Here is an 18,113-nt window from a genome sequence, read left to right as displayed (position 1 = left end):
GAAAATATATATAGTGAGCTCAGATTACAAAACTGAGATGAAAAAAAAATGATTTACAGCAAATCATTTGCTTTGTCTTTGTTGAACTCCAGGCTGAGTACTGCTAGTTCTGTTTCCATGGTATACATCTGTATAGGATCTGTATTGGGTTTATGTGGCAACATTTTGGTAGCAGGAGGTTGAAGGGGTGACCTGTGTGAGAAGAGTCCAGAAGCTGACCCATGTTAGATAAGATCCAGTTCCAGTTGGCTCCAGAAGGGATGACCTGCTGACCAGACCTGAACCAATAAATGATGGTTTTGGCACCTCAGTGAGAGCAGGTTTAATAAAAGAAAACAAAGAAACAAACAAAAACCTACTGCCCAACAGCAGCTGGGAGAGCAAGGCGTGAGAAACAGACATAAAGACCTCAAGATCAGTGCAGAAGGATGGCAGGAGGCAGAAGGTGCTCCAGGCACACAGCAGCAGTTCCCCTGCAGCCTGTGGAGAGGCCCCTGGTGGAGCAGGCTGTCCCCCTGCAGCCCAAGGGTCCCATATGGAGCAGAACTCCGTGCTGCAGCCCGTGGAGGAGCCCCCGGTGGAGCAGGTGGATGTGGCCTTGAGGAGGCTGTGGCCCATGGAGAGCCCCCAGGCCGGAGCTGCAGCCCGTGGAGAGGAGCCCATGCAGGAGTAGGGGGTCTGGTGGGAGATGCCGCCCCTGCAGGACCTGTGACTCCAAGGGACAAAGTATTTTGGTAGGGTCCTTAATTTTTTTTTTTTTATTTATTTTTTTTGCAATCTAGCATAATATGCCTTGCAGAAGCACAAAATCGTTTTTCAGTTTTAACGTTAGCATTTAGAGTTTATAGTTGGAAAGCTGGCTGAATGAAGACAGCTTTTTGAAAGTTTTCTTTAATGCTTATTAATTGTTCAACAGTGTAATTTTTAGTCTGTCTAGAATGACTGCATGGTGGTGGTTTATATGAGTAATGAAATTAAACTAGTGCAAGAAATCTCATGAATGTTTTATGCTGTTGAGCACAGACAGGAATTTCTTATCTGTCTTTGAAAATTCTAGCTTTTTGATCAAATAGCCTGAATCATCTCTGTAACAGCATATACTTTCTAACAATTTAGATGATAAGCTCTCTGTTGAAGAGGCAATCTTTTCATACCAAATGCATACAGGACCTAGTACAATGAGGCCCAAAGCTTTAATTTTTGCGAAGTTTTATTCAGAACAAATAATTTTTAAAACCATGTGTAGTGCACTTCTGTGAATCTGGATGGGGATGAATAGTAAATACATAATATGAAAAAAAAAAAATAGCAATATGCTAAAATTATTGCATGCACTATCAACCTCTCTCCCCCCTCCCCCCCCCCAAAAAAAAAAAAAATCTACAAATACTATATGCCTTAAAGGAGTGTTACTGATTTTGTTTTATTGTGACTATGCTGTACTGGCTTTAAAGGGTCACAGTGACTCCTGAGATGAAAAGAAATCATTTTCTAGCTACTGCAGCCCTCATGAGTGATGCACAAAACAAGCAACCTCCCACTCCTATGAGGACAGCAAGGACTTACAATGGGAGGTGCATGTAGGCTCTGTGGCGGAGAGATGGGGTGTCATAGGTCCTTTTCATACTACCTGTGAGAGGGGACTTGCTAGGGAAGGAGTGCATAAAGCCAAGAGTTAGCCTCTGGCTACTGACAGTAGCCTAGCTACTGACATAAAAAATTGCAGGATGTGACAGAGAGAAAAGACAAGTAATGTGCATGCAACAGCTGGCCAACCAATAACTACACAAACAGGACAGCAAAATGAGAAATGGCAGAAATGGGAAACATTATAGATGATAATGAGATGGCAGAGTTCAGGATCCAAAGAGGAGGAAGCAGGAATATGGGGGATTGCAAGGGCTGATCAGAAGTCCCCATTGATCATCCTGGTGCTTGATCCCTGCAATTTGGAGGAAAAATAAGCCTGCTGCTCCCAAGATTCGCATGTCTAATGTCCACAGTCAGGAGGAGTCTGACGTGTTTTTCTGGAGTGTACAGAGAGCTCTTCTTCGCACAGAAGGTACTTGGCAGGTACTGCACCACCTCACCTCTTCCCCTTTTAAAAGAAGACACCCGTTTTTGATAGTCTGTGATTCTAATGGAACTGTAAGTGCATAATGGGAACATACTTCATCACTTACGTGCAGAGATAACTAAACTTTCTTGCACTGTGACAATGTTAGAGTAGAGTTATGGTAGATAACTTTAATTTATATTTGTTTATATCTTGCCAATGGCTGAAAAGAGTACAAAAAATCCCTCCCAGATCTGAGGATAATATTTCATCTACCTTTTTCATGATCATTATATATTTGTAAATGTGTCTTTAAATCTCCATTTTGACAATATTTCATTTTAATATTACTAATAATGATACACTACATTCTTATAGTGCTAGTCCTATTTGTTGATTTTGATTCATTTTGGTAATAAGAAATGAATATTATCCTAGAATATCATTAGAACTAGGACAGAACAATAGCGTTGCCTGTCTGTGCTAAGTACAAGATTTTTTTTTGGATTGAGTACAAGAAGACCTTCAGGTTTCCTGAGTAATTGTTTTCTGAGCAACCTAGCATCGTATTTTGGTTCAGAGAAGTTTTGTGTTAACTCAAAAATACTTGTACTGGGAAATATCTGGTAGAGCTAGTAAAAGGTATTTTTATAGCAGGAGATTTCTCCTTTTCTCCTTGTACCATTAACACTGGAGACAGGTATGCTCCTCTCCTCAAACTTTATTTAACATTTGATTGATTTATGTCTCAGCTACTGACTATATATATATACTATATATTAGTATATTAGACTTCATGAAAGTTTTATAAAGGCTGGATCTTCTTGTGAAAATATTAGTCTATATTTAAAAATATATAATCTATGTTCTCTAGTTAATTTTGTAGAAGTTTTTGAAATCTTAATGCTTGCTTAAGTTAAAATATGGATTTTTTGGGATCCTTTTTCTTTAACTTGCATAATTCCTCTGTCTCTGTTCTATAGAAGCATTTAGAACTGTAGAAACACTGTTGAATTTTCAGCCTGAACCCATCTGGAGTTTTTGCCAGCATTTAGTTCATCAAATCTTTCATTTCTGGGGGGTAAGCAAGCCTTAATAGATAGATCTGCATGTTACATTGTGATAGAAAATATTGTGATAAATAGATATTAAAAAAATAAAACAATATTCAGCGTATTAAAATGACCCTCCTTTTAGTTTTACAATATATACAATATATATGGGAGAACTCTTGGGAGAGTTCTTCACATTTACAGAGCTGTGAGCAAAACCAGAACGTATCAACAGTTTAGCCATAACTATACCAATGCACATTTCTTGGCTTGAGTAGTGCCAGAAGCATATTGTGTGGTAGAATAGCATATCTTGTTCTCACTATGAAGAATCCAGGAGATCAAGAAGGAACAGGAAATAGTAAGCAGGTATCATTTGGAATTGTAATTGCCTGAGAAAACACTGTTTTTCCAAAAAGTGATTTCATGAAGACAACACTTTTCCTGTTATTTTAGGGTCTGTCAATAACCAACCGATTTTCTATAATTCAGTCATCCAACAACAATCTTTTTGTTGTTTTCTTGTTTGGATTTTGTTTTGTTTATTTCTTGTAAAACCAACCAGTAACATTCTAAAAAGTTTTGGGGTTAGTTTTGTGAAACCTTTCTGTCTCACAGGTTTTTAACAAAATTCTCATGTTTAAAAAATAAAAATAAAAATAAAGTAAAATAAAAATAAAGTAAAATAAAAATAAAAAGTAAAAATAAATAAAAATAAAAACAACAATACCAAAACAAAACAAAAACCACCACACTACTACAGGTTCTTGACTTTAGATTTTTCCTTTTCCTATTTATATAAAACAGTAAATTCTCTCCCTCCAGCACATAGTCAGACATAAAATAAGAGAAGGAAATCTAGTTTCAAGGAAATTTTCATCCAGGTTTATGGTCACAAAATGTACATATGGCCTTTGGAGACACTCTTCAAAGAAACTGCAGAGAAACTGAGCAGCCAGAAGGACATTATGCTATTCAGTTTTTAAATGACCACGGCACTTCACCTGATGGGCAGGAAATTGTTTTTTGAAAGAAATCCTTGTAAATTAGATTGAGATAAAATTTTGTGTGTGTTGTGTACATACATCCTAACTAACTTAGGTAATTGCCTCCCTGTAGTTACCAGAACATGAACAGAACACATCTATTATATCACTAACATTAATTTTCCCTAGAATTTTAGATTTTTTCCTTAATTGCATTATATTTTTAATTTCAAATTCAGGAGTACATGACAGTAATATTGGGGTTTAGTCTCAGCATCCAGAAGTACTTTTGTTGTCATAGCTATTTTGACATTTTTATGTTGTCATAGCTATACTCACTGATCCTGGACATGTAGATAACTTATGGGGTAAGAGTTGTGTTAGCGACCTCACCTACTTATATATAACTGTTGCGTTTTAGTTTAGTTCAGAAATAACTGAAAAGGAAAGTGTTTTAACAAAACATTATCATTTGGATATTTCTCTAGATGTTGTATCTATAAACTGTGAAATATCTCACCATAGTCTGAGTAAAATCTTAACCTTTTGATTTTTAAATAAAGAATCCAAAAACTCTTTACTGTTTAGTGGTTAATTTGAAAACCAGGGATATGGAAGTTTTGGCCACCCCAGAAGCTTGCACACCAGTATTTCTATGCTCTTCAGCACAGAAAAAAAGCCTCAAGCCACCGATCTGACAAGAGATAATAAAGAACCTCATGAAATTCACAAGATGTTCCATAGGGAAACATGATTGATGTATGGCTGAAAACCATCTCAAGTTTCCCCCCCTCCCCCTCCCTTTCATATTTCTTTCATATTTTCTTGATATTTGCAAATAAAAGTAATACTTACAGGCAAAAAATATGTTGTTGTTGGTGGTGTGGTTTTTGTTTGTTTGTTTGTTTGTTTGTTTTACTTGTAATGTTTGTTACATTACATAAAAGTGTCAGCTGCAGCTTATAAGCAAAAAATGGAATTTTGAATCAGTACATTTAATTATTTATGGAATCAAAACAGCCTAGATTGATTTTTCAATAATGTATTAACTTACCTGCATACCAAGAGAGAAAATGGACCATTCTGCTGTGAAGAAAGCCTATATTCAGTAAGTCTTAAATACAGGCTTTTATGTTACAACATGCATTCTAATTAGTAACTTCCAAAAATATTATGTATGTATATTCCACAAAATAAATGTTGAAATTACAGGTACTTTTTTTTTTTTTTTTTTTCTTTCTTCAGTAACTGACAGCTCTAAACTTCATCAGACTGGAAACTTACCTTGTAGAAAGCAGTTATCAGATATTAACCAAATTCACTAATGTAAAGTAGTATGTTCATAACGCCACGTTTCATCTTTATTGTTACATTACCACATGGTAATACATAAAGATAAAAATAATCTTTAAATTATCTGTAGATTTACTAATGGATTACTCAAGCAGTATTCCTAAGAGTTGAACTATAGGAAAAAAAAAAAAGAAAGAAAGAAAAAAAGAAAAAAAGGATTTCAAGTACCCAAAGCCAATGAGGGGAGGTTAGGGGAGGTGGGGAGAGGAGGGGAGTGGGAAGGTGAGTAGCTATTTTCTTTGCCTTATTACTAATAATTGTGTATATATGTATATATATCCTAGATTGAAGAGCTCTATTCTATATTCTGGTTCTATATTTAAGCTTCTCCACAGTCGTTGTTGCTATTTAAATGTTTCACTTACTGTATTTCAATGGGACTTGTTAAAATAAAATGTCTATGCTGCCAACCTGGCATTAAAACCTGACAAATTTGCAGGTATCCTAAAAGTAAAGCAGAAATCCCATGGATCTTGAGATTTTCCGGAGCACTTAGGCTTTATAAACAGAGCTGAATTACTCTACTTTTAGTCTCATTTAGAATGCTCATTCTGATGTTGCAGAGTCTTTCCAGATATTTCAAACTTAATACATCCTTCTAAAATAAGAAATGGGTCACATTATGGGTCACATTATGGTTCCTTGAAAGAGACTTCTGACAGCATCATCCTAGAGCTAAAGGGGAATTCCACTTTTTTTTTTTCCTTTTACTTTCTTATGATGTGTCAGACAGAAGGTATGCTGATCTTCACTTTGTTCTGTGACAGATGCTTGCTTTTATCAAAGTACACAGTTTTAGGACATTGTATAGGACTATGGTAATTTTGGAAGGCATCCTACACATTTGCTGCCGATTACCTCACATTTTTTCTATTAAAATTAAATAGCAGCATTGTGTTTGGTGAAAAGTTTTGCAGGAATACACTCTATAATAATACAATACTCTACACTTTATAACTTTACTAGGAGGTATAAACATAGTTTGGTCTCTGGGTTTTGGTATGGTTTTGATATGACTTGTACAGATTTGTTTCTTGGGCATAATGTGGTATAAGGACTAAGTTAGGAATTGCACTTAGACTCACATGGCATTTGAATTAAAATAGAAATTCGCTGTAATAAATCAAAGTATTGTATATTGAATTAACAAAAAAAATGCTAAACAGATCTTGGAAGGAAACATAGAATGGGAAACATATAGTATGGGAATACTAGAGATATTGTTTTGGAGTAGCCAGGCATGCTCTGGAAGACAGTAAAAGTAATTGCAAAGGAGAACGCAGCAAATTTCAACAGCAAGTGGAATGGCAAAACTTAACAAAGATAGATCTGTTATACTTGATGACTTACTAAACTCAAAATTTTGTTGTGGGCAAAAGTAAAATGTGCCTTAAATGTTAAGCCAAGAATTTATTGATAATCTAATTAAATCCTAACAACATAATCAAAATACAAATTATTGTTAGCTCATGTAGGGTAGTACTATCACTCTTAGTCCAAGTCTGTGAAAACGTCAATAATACATTTAAAATTCTGATACAACAGAACATTCCCTAATACCGCTTCCCTTTTTCTGGAGTTATGTTCACTCCTCCTGTGATCCTTTGGGTCCCAGCATTCGTGTTGCTACTCTTGTCAAGTGGAGAGAAGAGAGGGTATCGTTTCACCAGCATACCAGTGCTAATGTGGATCCTCCCGCCTCTTCATTCTGAGGGTCTGTTTAGGGTTTTTGCATGTGTGTTTTCCCATCTGGTCCTACTGCCCTCCGCCACTCCCAGGGCAGGGCTGAAAGCTGCCCCACAGCCCCCACAATGTCCCTAGGGCTGCGTGCCCTGCAGAGACAGCCTGGGGCTGTCAGCCCCTTCCCCCCAGGGCACTCAAAGAGCTGAAGCTCAGCCAGGCTGGGCAATAGGCACTGGGCCACTGGGCACTGGGGAAACCCAGCTCAGCCCTGCGCAGGCCCAGGACAGCCTGGCCAACCCTGGGGCCTGTTGCATATATTCATATATTCATATAATGTTACATGCAATTAAAATTTAGATGGCCTCTCCATGAAGAAGATTGACCAATTACTAATCAATTAATCAAACAAACAAACCTGTCAATACATATACTGGTATTTACCTTATCTATTTCTAAAAGTGGTTATAGTAATTTCCTGATATCTTATTTTTTCTGGCTATACAGTTTAGATCATAATTTATCTAATGCTTTAGACCCTTGCTAATTTAATTTTCCAGAAAATATTTCAAAACCTTATTATATGATGCCTTTTCATAAGGAAATGAATATCTGAAATGTTTCTAGACAGTTTATAATGTTTAATCTCTTAGATGAATTGTTGGTGACCTTCACACACAGTCTATTTTTCTGCACTGCAGCTTAAAATCAAAATGTCAAATTCTGGAGTAGTTTCTGAGCTACTTCAGTCAGAGAATGTTAAAAAGCTGAATTGATTTATTTATAAACTGCAGAAATATTGTTCATCAGAATGAGGAGATATTTTTGAACCATATGTAGATTTATGTTTTTCTAAGTTATTTTTAGCTTTTAATATTTTTCAAAATAAATTTACTTTAAACAGGCCAAAGACAAGGTTGTGTTTGAAATGTGCTGAAAAGGAGAAAGCAATATAACATATGCAGGTTCTTGAGCTCCATATTATCAGTACAATTAACATTGTTTTCAGTCTGCAATATATTACTTGCTGATTCAGTGTAAAATAACGTCTCTAAACCTGCACGGTACTAAGATCTTGTCCACAACATAGGGCCAAATTGGCAGTTTGCAAACATGGTGTTCTGCTGATTTAGATCAGCTACAATTCTGTCTGTATGGTTAGCGATTTAGCTTTATGAGCAACACAGATGACTCCCAAGGCCAGGTGCTACTCAACTAATCAGTTAACTCATTGTCGTGGTTTAACCCGGCCGTCAGCTAAACACCACGCAGCCGTTCGCTCACTCTCCCTCCTCCCTCTCTGGGACGGGGGAGAGAAATGGAAAGTGAAGCCTGTGAGTTGAGATAAAGACAGTTTAATAAGACAGGATAATAATAATAATAATAATAATAATAATAATAATAATAATAATACAATGATGATAATAGTACTACTACTAATAATATGTACAAACAAGTGATGCACAATGCAATTGCTCACCACCCACTGACCGATGCCCAGCCTAACCCCAAGCAGTCCGGCCCCCTCCCCCCGGCTAGCCACCCCTATATATTGTTTAGCATGACGTCAGATGGTATGGAATACCCCTTTGGCTAGTTTGGGTCACCTGTCCTGGGTCTGTCCCCTCCCAGCTCTTACTGCACCCTCAGCCTGCCTGTTGGCAGGACAGAGCAAAAGGCTGAGGTGTCCTTGGCTTGGTATAAGCACTGCTCTGCAACAATTAAAACATCGGGGTGTTATCAGCACTCTTCTCATCCTAAGCCAAAACACAGCATTCCACCAGCTACCAGGAAGAAAATTAATTCTGTTCTAACTGAAACCAGGACACTCATACCTCCTGTTAAAGTCTCTTGCAAGGTTTCCATATGAATTTTTAACCTCATACAGCCTGACATTCATGTGAAATAAGATCCTTCATGGACATTTGAATACACAGTATCAAGGCCTTACTGTTTTGTAAGCAAGGCAACAGACTAAATACATGATAACTGCTGTATATGTCATTTTTCTGGGGGAGAAATGTAGCTAACAATCTACTGCTTTGTCTTAGCCTTTGAATCAGAGAAAGACTGTTCTTACTCAAACACATGCATTTCATTAACTTGATAGGTTTTCCTTCTCATTTTTTATTCTACAGTCTTCCCACCCTTCATTTCATTCCAACCCAAATTTTCATCCCTCCTCAGTCAGGCAATGGGCCCATCTCACTTCATGTCTGAATCTCACATAGCATTTCTGTCTACCTGTCTGCCTCCAGAAATATCTGGAGTGTCTCTGAGACTATTACTATTTAGGCTGAGAAATTATAGTGACTCAGAGCACTTTGGACAGAGACCATGTCCATTCATTAATATGGCAGTAAGACATACATTTAAACAATAAATAAATAAATAAATAAATAAATAAATAAATAAATAAATAAATAAATAAATAAATAAATAATAAAGCCACGGCATACTTCTAAAGAGTTTTCACCCATATCTCACAGAACCATAGAATGGCTTGGGTTGCAAGTGACCTCATAGATCATGTAGTTCCAAGCTCCCTGCCATAGGCAGGGATGCCACCCACTAGTTCAAGTTGCTTAGGGCCTCATCTAACCTGGTCTTAAACACCTCCAGGGATGGGTAATCCACAACCTCTCTGGGCAACCTGTTCCAGTGTCTCACCACCCTCTAAGAGAAAAATTTCCTCCTAACCTCTAATCTAAATGTCCCCTCTTTTTAGTTTAAAACCAATCCCCCTCATCCTGTCATTAACCAATTGAGCATAGAGTTGCTCCCCCATCTTTTTTATAAGTCCCCTTCAAGTACTGAAAGGTTGCAACAAGATCTCCCTGGAGCCTTCTTTTCTGTAGGCTGAACAGCCCCAGCTCTCTCAGCCTTTCTATGCAGCAGAGGTGCTTCAGCCCCTTGACCAACTCTGTGGCCCTCCTCTGGACCTGTTTTAATGGATCAACATCCTTCTTGTGCTGGGGCCTCCGGACCTGCAGTACTCCAATTGGGGCCTTACAAGGGCATAGTAGAGGAGGACAATCAACCTGCTGGCCACTCCTCTTTTGATGCAGCCCAAGACGCAGTTGGCCTTCTGCACTGTAAACTTATGTCAAGCTTTCGATCCGTCAGAAACCCCAAGTTCCATGTGGTTTATCCATGACCACCTGCAGACGGTCAGCATTTACCCTGAAATAGCTCAAACTCTGCAGGATTTATTAGTTCAGGCAAGTCAGTGAGTGAATACACTTCTCTCTCAAGGACCAGCACAGCAATTCTGACACTCTCCAGCTGCTCTTAGAAGTGAGGATGTGCTTGGCTCTCTGCTGGCTCCAAACAGCTTGTTTCTGTCCGACACATCACAGGGATTTCATCTGAGGGTATATTTCAGGCAGTGGTATTGAGTTTGCTTCACAGTGTGTCTGTTGATCTTCATGCCTTTCTGAGGTGTGTCCCAGTGAAGAGAGCCACTTGGAAGCAAACACTAGGGAGCATTACTCACATACGCTGATGTGACTCTGTGGGAGCCAGCCAGCACACAGCAAGACAGGTACCAAGCTACTGCTAAACATCAAATGTTGGCCCTATAACTACTTTGTGACTTATTACTCTGTATTTGTAGTGTGGCCACACACACACCATGCCTCACAGTATCCATAATAATCTGAATTCACTCATTCATCACCTTGGGTCCTGCTATGTTTAATGCTGGAGAGGTCTATAACATTCACTTTGGAGTGAACCATTTCTGTTACTTATCTTAAGACTCTTGGGTTTTAAACTGTGTAGTTGGTCTAATGACATCTTTACAGAATATTATGTTTCCTCAACAGTTACCAGTGAAGGCCAATTAGAAAGAAATTGGTGTGGCTATGATCCTAATAGCACTGGTCACAGCTACAGACTGTTAAAATGACAATGAAGTGCCTGTTAAGCTTCTCAACAGGACAGAGAAGGAAAGTATGATGAAACAGCTCGTGGATTAGGATAAGGATGGAGAGATCGCTTATCGATTACCTCTATGGGTAAAACAGACTTGCCTTGGGGAAAAATAAATTAACTTACTGCCAATTAAGATAGATGTGTGTGGTGAGAATCATTTAATTGTTTAGGTTGGAAGGGACCTCTGGAGATTGGTCCATCTCCTGTGCTAAAGCAGGGCTACCTAGAGCAGGCTGCCTTTTTTCAAACAAAAGCAAATTAAAACATCACCTTCCCCATTCCTCCCTGTTCCTCAGCTCAACTTCACTCCTTCATTCCTGACTTTTCCATCTATCCCCTGAAGCAGTGAAGGAGGATAGGGTGTTTGCAATCAGTCCATAACAGCTCTTCAGTGCCACTGCTTTTTCCTCTCACTTTTGCCTTGCTCCTTTATGGTCTCTCCATAGGCTGCAGAAGAACTTCTGCTGTGGCACCTGGGGCACTTCTTGCCCCTTCTCTTCCTCCTCCTCCATCCACATATCTGCAGGGCAACTTGTCACGTCACTCCCCTCACCACCCCCTGCCATGTGATGTTTGCCTTCCCTTCCCCAGGCTGCCCACAAGGCACCGCCATCTAGGCTGTGGCGCCCAGTCTTGCCCTGTAGTGGGGCCAGGCTGTTGGAGGCAGGTGGGACTGGCTGGGGCTGGCAAGGGACAGCCCCAGCCTAAACTCACAGAGGAGCCTGACAGCCCCCCTCCACTGCCAACACCTAAACACCTGCACACAATATAATGATGAATAAAGCAACAGGCAGTGAAATAAATAGATATTATTTTATGCTATTAAAATAAAATCAGTCATTTGAGGAGAAAGGCAGTTTTACCACTTAGGGAAGATATATCTAAGAAGTGTTACACAGAGTTGGATAAGGGCCTTACCAGAACGACAAGAATCTTTCTCAGTGTTAGAAGTTTGACAGTGAATTAACAGTCCTGACAGGCTGGTATTACATTACCAATCACCTGTCCAACAGTACAATTTTCTAATTTGGTTGCTTTTTCTGTGACACTGAAAAGAATCAAAATCTGTTCCCACTCTACTCATATTTGAGAGGTTCACAGTTAGAAATATATAGCAGAAAAGTCTTTGAGCAAAGTTTAAGAGTCCAAAGTTCTGTGCATCTTAAAATCATAAAAACCTTGGAGGAAGAGTGACGTCAGGAGTTTAAGAAGCCCTATTTCCTGCATGTCATTGAGGCCATAGGTGTCTGACTAATCTGGAGGGCCTCCGGTGGTAGCCTGACAACTTTCCAAACTCTGTGACTTCCAGCTGGAAAGGAGAACCCTCCCTTCTCTCATGGTGGCACAGTATTGCACACAAAGCTGCAAGAGGCTGCTGTCATCAGGTATGTTGCCTTTGCAACCAAATGACATATCACATACGAAGTTCATTCTGATAGTAACCTTTTTTTCCTATTTACAAATCAAAAGACTCTATATGGAAGCAGGTCACTAAGCCTATGCTATCTTGTCAGTTACGCTGACATCTTTCTAGGATTTAAAAGGTTGTGTCTTATATTCCATTAATAAACAGAGACTGAGAATAAACAAGCCATAACTGACTTAGCAATTTGACTTAATGGAGTCACATTGTACAGTGGTTGCAGTCTTTGCATGAATTTAATGCCTAAGTAGGAATCAGAAAACTAAATAGATGGCTATTGATGTTTGTCAAGCACTGACTAAGTTTCTCTGTTCATATACAAAAAAGTTACAGATTTTCAATCTGAAAAATTCAGAACATATTTACATAACACAATTAAAGCACAGTATTCTCCACTTTTATTTATCTATATGTTTCTCTTTGCTGTGTATTTTGTCTATTCTTTTTCCTGTCAGACTGATAAATTGGATCTTGATTTCTACTCTCTAACCTCACTTGAATTAGTTCCAAATGAATAAATCCCTAATCAAGCACCAAATATCACCAGCAGCTTCATGGCCCTGCAGTAGCCTACACAGAATAAAGCTTATTATCAAGGAATTACTGAGCTTTAACGTAACAGTATACCAGAAGAAATATTGCCTACATTGCATTGTCTGAGAAAAAAAAAAAAGAAAAAATAATAAATATATATATATATATACACATATATATTGTTCTTGACATGAGTACAAGATAGTTGGCCAGAATGAAAATGAAATATTTTAGCATTAATAAAGTTGCAGTAGTTTTCTTATGGTATACTGAGATTATATAACTGCTGCACTGCATGCCAGAACAAATAAAATAGATAGGTTACTTTGGCTGTTGGGAAAGTTAAACTAACAAATGGACACACCTTCCTAATGCCATTGGAATATTTTATAGGGAAAACATAGCATATCAATTATGAGTGAAGTTTCCATTGTCTTTTACAGAATGCATTTGTTTCTCTCTTTGATGGATGGCAGATATGATTTCACATATTTTTTTATTGCATACTAATAATGTGGCATGCATAAATGTAGCAATAAGACCAATATGAGCTCATAAGAACAGAGCAATTTGTAGTTCTTGTAGGTAATTATTAAAGAGGTTAATCTTGAATTTTTAGGTAAAAACTTCTACTTGCAAGTGCATATGATGACATTGCTGTGCTGGGAAGCTTCATAAGGTCACAGTCATTCTAGTATATATATTGTGCATGTTGTTTAAGAATGAATGAAATTATTTTGTCATGAATTTTCATGCTTTTCAGTAAGGCGAGACCAAGATGATTGTTGATATTTGCTTGACTGGGTAAATGAAAGTAAAGCTGATAATGTTTACTGAAATTAGCCCCTGAAGGTACACTGCTGTATTGCTTGCCCATTAGTAGCTCATATTGCCTCAGTACTCTACAAGTTTTTATGGCTAATGATATAGGAAAGCTACAGCTAAACTTATATTTATGTGAAGACCATCATTGATATATATTGTTATAATCATTTGGCATACATATGAAATAAGTAATTGGATCAAAAATATGTGTCTACTTTATTATAACTATTCTAGCATAAATTGGGCATGACCTACTTCACATCATGGTTAATAGTAGTATTATTACACAGTGTAACACAATGAATAGAAGATGACAAGGGTCAATAGAAGTCTGTGGTATTTCAGTGCCACCTATGGCAGCAATATTTGGCAGGATTCCTATAGTACTATTTCATGTGCTCTGTGCCTTTGCATATTGCAATGTCTGAACATATCCTATGCTCTTGATCAAGAAAGAGAGAGAGAGACAAGCTATAGCTGAAAGAATAGGAATTTGATATCTGTTAATGGTTAGCAATAACAATTCAAAATTGAAAATACTGAAATACTGATTAGCATGCAGACTACCTTTTAATATAGCTTATTGAAAGTAAAAGTTTGTGAGGCTCTCTAAGGAAATACAAATAACCTCAGGGAGTGGGGGAAAAATGTGAAGATTTGATTGGTAAAAATAATCTTAAGTTTTTCACCTTGTGATTTTAAAAGATTTAAAATGCATTTCATTGTCTGCAAGTGTGTATGTTTGAGGAGTTGTCTGTAAGAATGAGACTGAATATATGGGGAAATGACATGTAGTTGTGGGAAAATAGTGACCTCACAAAGTGCCAGATTGATTTCATTGATTATAGGGAAAGAACACAAGTGGCATACTGACTGTAAGAATTAGAACTTTTCTACTGTTGATCCAAATTGAATCAAGGGTTCCTCAGCAGTAGGAATAGATACTTGAAAATAAAAGTATTGCAGTCAGAAGGAAGAGTGAAGCTAAAATGTCTTAAATCTGTTTTTATATCAACTCATTTAAAAATTCATTGTGAGTTGTAGTAACGAAGCTGATGGGATTGACAGTTCTTTGTCAAAATCAACAAATCTGATACAATTTGCAACTAGTAAATTATTTTCTCTAGAAATAGTTGAAAATGGCTTTGTTTAAAATGAAACATTTTCTGATACACTCTTCACCACATAATAGCATCCGCTGTACTAAACCAATGAAGACAATATTATTGTTTAAAGATTTCAAAGGAAGGATTTCCTTCTCTTGATGTACCATACTAGAGTTTTTAAAGTATAATTTTCCTCAGTCTTATTAATTATTTTCAGATGTCTTCAGAGGACAAAACAATTATAATAATAGATGGTGTAATTACATGTTCAGCAACTATATAATAAGAATGCAGCTTAGACAAATTTGAGCTATATACAGTTTCTACACAAGAAGACTATTAAATTGAGTTGCTTTTCTGCTGCTGCAAATCCTGTTTCATAACTTGACGATTCCAATTGCGTAAAATCCTCATGTATGAATTCATTCTTAACTATAGTGATTATTGATATACACATGTATACTGATGTCAATAAGATATTGAAATACCTTATTGTATAATATTGTTTAAATAGTCTTTTAAATCTAAAGAGTAAATGCATAATGTGCATCTTCACCTTCCTTACTACACATTTACTGCTGAAAGCAGTTATTAACTTGAGTTCCTCATTTGTAAATAGGCTGTGCAGTCAATACATGGGAAAAAAATGTATAGGATATTTGTCTGTAAGCAAAAGTTCTATTGTGTGTACAAGTTTATTCTATTCAAAAATACACTGACTGTGGCTTTCTTGACTATGTTAAAAACCAATTATTTTATTCTGGCAAAAGTATATAAAAGTATAAATAAATAAGAATAGATGATTCACAAGCCTTTGGAGATGAGTATTTGTATAGTCTCAACTTCTGTACACACATTCTGAAATGCAGCACTCTCTAAAATTTATATGCTGAAAAAAAAAAAAAAAAAAAAAAAGATCAATAGCCCCAGACTCATTTATAATTATGAGGTTCAGTTTACAATCATTTTGTTAATAGCAAAATGTCTTTCCTCTTTCATGTAATTTGGATCTCTAAGAGTGACAAAATAAAAGATTAAAAAAATATATATGCTCAGTGGAACACATTCTACCTCTGTAGACAGACTATAATGTTAAGAAGTTCCTTATCATTTTAACTATAGGCAGACTTATGTATTATTTATCTGCAGCTTGCTGAGCTTTAATGCAGCAATATTAATGTTTTCCAGTTTAATTTATTATGAGGTTTTGTAGAATTACAGAGAATAAAAGAATATGGTTGAGAAGTGCAAATGCTTCTGAGTATCTGTGACACATCTACAATTCCAACATCATTGAAAGATGTATAAATACTCTAGGGCATGGTCGGTAAGGTCAGCTGAAATTTTTAAAATTGCCTGATAAAATAAGGCTAGTGTTTAGAGAGCAAGAAATAACGTGGTGGAAAAGATGGATTGCCCTAATTTGTCAATATTGGGAACATGAAATTGGATCTTTCTGTGGCAAAACAGACCCAAAGTAACAAAGCTGAAGCTCCTTCTTTGGCTACAGAACTCTCCACCTTTTTACCCTTTTCAGCTAAAATAAAAATGCTGTGAGTGCAGATTAAATATTGATTACTGAAACAGTTTGAGTTAAGATGTTTTATTTGCTGCTAGAACAGCAAATTCATGATTTTTTATTTCTCTAAAATTGTCTAGGTTAAGGTGGACTGTCTGGTCCTGAAGCATCTTGTCAAGCTGTACTAATCCATTACCTGTCTCTAACAAAAAAAAGAAAACTTTAATTCATTTTCTTTTTGCCATTCTTGTAGAGCCAGATAATGTGGGATATTGAGCGACCATCAATCTTACTAAAGACCATAGGAGTAAAGTACCTCAGCAGTACATTTTAAGACTGGGTGTGTTATCTTATTTCATCAAAATTGCCTAACCTGCTTGGCATTTAGAAATAATACACCACTTAATGATACTTTTTGTGAGGTTTTAGTTTCCTTCAAGATATGTTTTATGTATCTTCTGTGGGACACCATTTATCTTTGCACTATAATTAGGATCTACAAAGTGCAGAGCAGAGGATTTTTAGTCATTTTCCTATTGAAAACAACAGCCTTTCATGTGCTTCATTAAGCCTACCGGGAAGTAAGGAAGCAGGTTTAATGTAAACAACAAGATGGCATTCTGAGGTGCAGAATTAGGAGTGGAGAGCTATTGGAGAGCTTCCAGAGTGATCCTTTTCTTTCTTTCTTTTTTTTTTTTTTTTGAATGAGAAATTATCTAATGCAGTACTTCCACCAACTGGTAAAGGTAGTAGAGATTGATTGGTACGGGTGCAAACAGCAGTAGACTTAATGGTGTCAGAAATTTCTATGGTTGTTATTTATTCCTGGCAATCAGAATAGTATAGACATACAAAGGAAGGCTGCGTTTTTGAAGTCTGTGCTGTCCTTTATCTGGATTCCTGAGATGTGTTTTACCTCCTAGATGACTGCACCTCATCCCCATGTGATTTGCAGTGACTAAAAGAAGATGCTTTATGTCTTCTCTTGTTGACATTCTCATCAGAACTTCTGTTTAAATAAAACGGTTTGCTGGTATTGGTATTAGTTTAGAATAGGAATATTTGGAATAGGAATGTTCGGAACTAGTTGCTTTGCCGTTTACAAAAAGAACGTTAAATGGAACAGCCTCTGAGAAAATTTGTAAAACTCGACTTGTAGCTTCTATTCACTGTAAAGCACTCTGCTCTCTCCCAGTCTGATTCCTCTGACATTGCCATTCTTTTTCATGATAACAGTGTCTATTTCTTGGACATCTTAACTGTTCTCTGGGGAGAAAAATAAGTTATTCTTCTGGCCAGCAAGACCTCCTGATGCAATTGTCTGCAACAAAGGTGAGAAGAACGACAAATACGAGAAGGAAGTAGAGATCAGCCCCTGCTGCAGCAGTCTCTTTCTAAACATATCTCACGAAAAAAAAAAAAAAAAAAAAGTCATCTCACAAGAGCTTCTGTCAAGTACTATGGACAGAGTCCATTTTTTTTTTATATCTATAATTAATTGTGAAATGGTGTATTTTAATGTCTCCTAGGCAGAGGTTTCATAGTACATCAGTGGAAACATTCAACAAAGGAGAAGAGCGCATGTCTGTATGTGTGTAGATATCAAAGGTAACGTTTATAAAATTTATTTTTTGACAAGATAT

Source organism: Aythya marila (assembly GCF_965140915.1).
Source record: "Aythya marila genome assembly, chromosome: 1".
Taxonomy (NCBI): domain Eukaryota; kingdom Metazoa; phylum Chordata; class Aves; order Anseriformes; family Anatidae; genus Aythya; species Aythya marila.
The sequence above is the reverse complement of the archived record's forward strand: the minus strand, read 5'-3'. Positions refer to the sequence as shown.